Genomic DNA, 6142 nt, shown 5'->3' with positions numbered 1-6142 from the left:
CTGCCCCTGGGGCCACTCCAGCCCCAGGGTGTCAACCCGCGCGGATTGCGGCCCAACTCTAGATGGCAATTAGATGTCACACATGTCGCTTCCTTTGGCCGATGGAAGTTCCTTCATGTTGCCATCGATACGTTTTCGCACCTCTGCTACGCCGTCGCCCTCCCGGGAGAGTCTGCCAAGTATGCCACTCAAGCGCTCCGGGAAGCCATCCTCTTCATGGGAGTCCCTTGGGACATAAAGACAGATAATGGCTCCGCCTACCGCAGCGCCGCCTTTGCCGAGTTTGTGAAGCTCTACAACATCACCCACCACTTCGGCATTGCATACAACCCGCAAGGCCAAGGACTTGTTGAAAGAATTCACCAAACCCTCAAGATCCTCGTCCAGAAGACTAGAGAGACTCAACCCCGCCTCACCCCACGTGAAACAGTCACGCAAGTGCTCATCCAGCACAACCTGATGACCTTTGACTCTGAGGGGCTTTCGCCCGTCCACAAGCACTGGGGGCCCTCTTACCGGCCCACTCCGGCCCCTCTCGTCCTCTGGCGCGACCCGCTCACTAGCAAGTGGACCGGACCAGCGCCTCTTCTCACCCAAGGGCGAGGATTTGCCTGCGTCTTCCCGGAATCCGCACCCCAGCCTGTCTGGATCCCTGCTCGTCTTGTTAAGCCCTTCACTCCACACGGCCCTGCCGACCTTCCACCTCCCGACCCCCTTCCCCCTGATGATTCCCCCCTGCCATAATGATGGCCCCTCTCCGCACCTCACCCCCCCCGTGAGGTTTTTCTCCTCTTGTCATTGCAGATGACGCCTCCAGTTGCCCAGTCAAGCCCGCCTGAGTCAGCCCCTCCTGCGCCATCACCCGCAGGGACCACACCAGCTCTCTCCCGCTGCGAGTGACGTCGACGTCGTCTTCTTGTCCGCCGCTTGAGCCGTCTCTCCCTCGAAGATGCCTCCATCGAGCAGCAAATTCTCCAGCTTCTCCGTCGTGCTCGCGCCTCCCCTGCCCCGCGCCCTCCTACCACCCCCCCCTCCTACACCTTCTCATCATTATGCTCTCCTTAGCCTCCTCAGCCCAGGCCACGCCCCTTTGGGCCGCCCTTCTTCAACCGCCTGGTTTCCTCTTTCTCTCCCCTCACTCCCCCACCTTCCCCACCATGTACTCCCCCAACTGCGACTTCCTCCCAGAAAGCTGCGACCCCCTCGCCCTTCCTGTCTCCTCGTCGTTGCCAAATGTCTCCATCCCTATTTCCCTCGACGCCTTGCAGTTCGTCACCAACCTTTCCCTGTGCGTAAACCCCCGCAATAACTCCTGCCTTTTTCTCACCAACGCCACTCTTCTTGACCTCTCCCCCACCTCCCCCCTCAACGTCAACTCCTCCTTCAACGCCTCTGCTCTCAATGTCACAGGTCCCTGGCTTTTCCCCACCAACTCCGCCCCCATGCCCAGTTCCCACCCCTTCATGCGGCCCCTCGTCCAGCCCTGCCACGCCGACACCCTGCCGGCCCGCCTTCCCACTTTCCCTTGGACCCCCTGCCTCTACCCCACGCCTCGCATTGGTGGCCTCTTCCACGGAGCCCCCTGCAACATCTCCGACCCCCACAACCTTACCCCCTGCTATGCAAACCCCTTCCAAGTTTCCCCCCTGGTCCCCCGCACGTTTAGCGTCATGTCCCTGTGCAACCCCCACACCTGCTTCGATCTCCGCGCCCTTACCTGCCACCCCAATTGCCTTGTCTCCCACGCCAACGTCTCGGTTATCACCCATACTGTCTCCTCGCCTACAACCCCTCCTCCCAACTTCACCTTCACCTCCACCCCGTTCGTTCGACACCCTTACTATTTCCTTTTATGCCCCCCTCCTTCCGAATCCACCCTCACCAACTGCAGCCTCGCAAACCACTGGAACTCTTCCTTCCCTTCCGCCTTTCTGGTGATGCAGCCCCGCGTTGTGTGGCTCCCCGTTGACTCCCCCGACTGGGTTGCCCCCCAGCTGGTACATCTCCCCCTTTCTCACCACCCCCGAGATTTTGGCATCACAGCCGCCATTACTGCTGCCGTCCTCGCATCCCTCGCAGCCGCCACCACCGCGGCGGCGGCCCTTGCCGTCTCTTCTGGCGCTGCCTCCGCCGTCATCAACGCATCCACAGCAGCAGCCCTTGCCCTTGGCGACCAAAGCAACATCAACTACCTTCACCACCAAGCCTTATTCAACCTACAGCAGCAAATCGACCTGCTCGCCGCTGACGTTGCCGCCCTCTACGACATAGCCACCACCACCTGTGATGCCCGTTGGCCCCTCTCTAGCTTCTGCTTAACCCCCCACCCCGTCAACTCGTCGGTGACCGCCCGCCTTGCACTACGCCAATGGATGTTTTCCTCTTACAACACCTCCTTCCTCAACTACACCCACTCCCTCCAGCAACACATCCTCACCCTCGAATCCATCAAGCCCCCAACCCTCTCAGCTTCCCTCCTTAGAGACGTGCTCCAAAAATTCCTCTCCCTTTTCCAACCCTCCAGCCTCCTCCTCTACGCCTTCCTTTTCCTCCTTCTCCTCCTCCTCCTAGGCCTCGCCTGCTGTATCCGCAAGTCCGTTCGCCAGCACCGAGAGCGGCAAAGGCTCTTGGCCACAGCTGTCCTAGTCCTCTCCCAAAGCCATCCCCTTCCCGAGGAGGCCCGGCACGCCCAGGTGTGGCTCACGGAGGTGGCAGGAGGCGGCCATCGATAGGGCCCATCGTGGTCGCCTCGAGCTGCGGGTACGGGTTCTCTGCCCTCCGCATGGGGAATCGGGCGTTTCAGCCGCCCTCCCCTCTGCTCACGCCCCCCTCGTGCCCCCACGCCCCCTGCCGGTAACCCCTCCTCGTTCCTTTCTCCCCTATTTCCCCTCCTCTCACCCCCCTCATCTTTCCTCCCCATAAAAATGTCAATCCTGCAAAACCTGCGCTTTCTTCAAAGCCGTCAATGTCTCTTATTTTCGAAAGAGGGAGCAATTGTCCCCTGCTCCCACCCTGCTTTTCGCTGTATTATGGCCCTTCCCGGCAGCAGCTTACGCTGCTGCCTCCCTCCGCCCCTCCTCCCAGCCACTGTTATCTTCCCCCTCCCAGCCGATCGCTGTTCTCCCCGCCTCATTTCAACCGCCCTCATCCCGTATCCGCCCCGGCACAACCTCGGAAACAACCCCCTCTGCCATCAATGGCTTACGTCATAAACCGCAGGTCCGCCCTTGCCTCTGCAGCCAATCCTCAGCTGCCCCGCGGACATGCCCCTCCCACAACCTCCCCACCTCCATGACACTATAAAACCCCATGTACTTCCCGAATAAAATCAGACCTGCGCATAGACCTCGTCTCCGTGGTTTTTCCTCCATCGAAAACCGCGCGTCCCCACCAAGCCTTGAGCCGCCCGCTGCCGCCCTGGTCAGGCCGTGGCGTAGGCCCGATCCCCGGCAGCGACTCGCCTGCAGTGACCCGCCTGCAGTGCCGCAGCGGAGGCCAACAGATCTCTTTGGATTTTGGAGACAACACATTCCTCATTTGGGTGTGCTACTCCAGTCCTTTACCAGGTGACCAGAAAAGCTGATAGTTTTGACTGGGGACTAGAACATGAAGAGGCTCTGTGTCAGGTCCAGGCTGCTGTGCAAGCTGCACCACCACTTGGGCCATATGATCCAGCAGATTCAATGGTGGTGGAAGTTTCAGTGGCAAACAGAGATGCTGTCTGGAGCCTTTTGCAAGCCCTATAGGAGAATCACAATGCAGACCCTGAGGATTTTGGAGCACAGTCCTGCCATCCTCTGCAGATAACTACTCCCCTTTTGAGAAACAGCCTTTGGTCTGCTACTGGGCCTTAGTGGAGACTGAACGCTTAACCATGGGCCGTCAAGTTACCATGAGACCTGAGTTGCCTATCACGAGCGGGATATTGTCTGACCCACCAAACCATAGAGTCGGGTGCACACAGCAGCACTTCATAATAAAGTGGAAGTGGTATATACGAGATAGGGCTCAAGCGGGTCCTGAAGGCATAAGTTACATGAGGAAGTAATCCAAATGCCCATGGTCACCACCCCTGCCATGTTACCTTCTCTTTCCCAGCCCACAGCTTTGGCCTCTTGGGGAGTCCCTTACAATCAGTTGATGGAGGAAGAGAAAACTCGGGCCTGGTTCACAGATGGTTCTGCACCATGTGCAAGTATCACCCACAGGTAGATAACTATAGCACTACAGCCCTGTTCTGGGACATCCCTGAAGGACAGTGGTGAGGGTGAATCCTCCCAGTGGGCAGAACTTTGAGCAGGGCACCTGGTTGTTCATTTTGCTTGGAAGAAGAAATGGCCAGAGGTGCATTTGTACACTGATTCATGGGCTGTTGCCAATGGTTTGACTGGGTGTTCAAGGACCTGGAATGAACATGATTCGAAAATTGATGACAAGGAGGCCTGGGGAAGAGGTATGTGGATTGACCTTTTTGAGTGGGCAAAAAACATGAACATTTTTGTGTCCCATATGAATGCTCACCAGAGGGTAACTTCAGCAGAGGAAGATTTTAATAGTCAAGTGGATAAGATGACCTGCTCTGTGGCTAATGTTCAGCTTCTTCCCCAGTCACTCCTGTCATTGCCCAGTGGGCTCATAAACAAAGTGACCATGGAGGTAGGGATGGCCTACCTTATGCATGGGCTCAGCAACATGGACTTCCCCTTACCAAGGCTGACTTGGCTACAGCCACTACTGAGTGCCCAATCTGCCAACAGCAGAGACCCACACTCAGCCCCTGATAGGGCACCATTCCTCAAGGTGACCAGCCTGCTACCTGGTCACAGGTTGATTACATTGGACCACTTTCACCATGGAAGGGGCAGCGATTTATTTTAACTGGAATAGACACATACTCTGCATATGGGTTTGCATTTCCTACACACAATGCTTCTTCCAAAACTACCATCTGTGAACTCACTGAATGTCTTACCTACCACCATGGCATTCCACACAGCATTGCTTCTGATCACGGAATGCATTTCACAGCAAATGATGGGCACATTCCCATGGAATTCACTGGTCTTACCATGTCCCCTATCATCCTGAAGCAGCTGGATTGATAGAATGGTGGAATGGCCTTTTGAAGACTCAATTACAGTGCCAACTAGGTGACAATACCTTGCAGGGCTGGGACAATGTTCTCCAGGATGCTGTGTATGCTTTAAATCAGCATCCATTTTATGGTGCTGTTTCTCCAATAACCAGGATCCATGGGTCCAGGAATCAAGGGGTGGAAATGGGAGTTGCACCACTCACTATTACCCATAGTGATCCACTAGGAAAATTTTTGCTTTGTGTCCCTGAGACCTCAAACTCTGCTGGCCTACAGGTTTTAGTCCCAAAAGGAGGAGTGCTGTCACCAGGTAACACAGCAATGAGTCCCCTGAACTGGACATTAAAACTGCCAGCTGGCCACTTTGGACTCCTCTTATTTCTGAATCAACAGTCAAAGAAGGGAATTACTGTGCTGGCTGGGGTGATTATTCCTGACTATCAAGGGGAAATAGGACTGCATCTGCATAATAGGGGTAAAGAAGAGTTTGCCTGAAATACAGGAGATCCTGTGGGGCATCTCCTAGTACTGCCATATCCTATGATTAAAGTCAACAACCAAATCCAAGCAGAACTAACAATGGCCCAGAATCTTCAGGAATGAAAGTTTGGATCACTCCACCAGGCAGAGAACCATGGCCAGGTGAGTGCTTGCTGAGGGTAATGGAAACATGGAATGGGTAGTGGAAGAAGGGATTGATAAATATGAACTTTGCCCATGTGACCAATTACAGAAATGAGGACTATGATGGTCATGAATCTTTGTTCCTTGTTTCATTATGATGATGATTGTATATGTACACAAAACAAATTTCTTTGTCTTCTTCCCCAAACTTTCCCGGTTTCACACACAAGTTGTATCCATTTCATGTCATAATATTTGAGGATGTCAAGTTTGAGAGTGAATATTACCCAAGAACTTGATCCCAATTCTGTATGGAATTAATATGTTTCTGGTTGTATGCAGGAGAGTTGAACATTGTTAGGTGGAAATATATATATACGCATGTTTGTTATTGTTTTTACTTAAAGACTAAGTATGGTTTAA

Source organism: Dasypus novemcinctus, chromosome 1 (genome assembly GCF_030445035.2).
Source record: "Dasypus novemcinctus isolate mDasNov1 chromosome 1, mDasNov1.1.hap2, whole genome shotgun sequence".
Taxonomy (NCBI): Eukaryota; Metazoa; Chordata; class Mammalia; order Cingulata; family Dasypodidae; genus Dasypus; species Dasypus novemcinctus.
Note: the sequence above shows the minus strand (reverse complement) of the source record.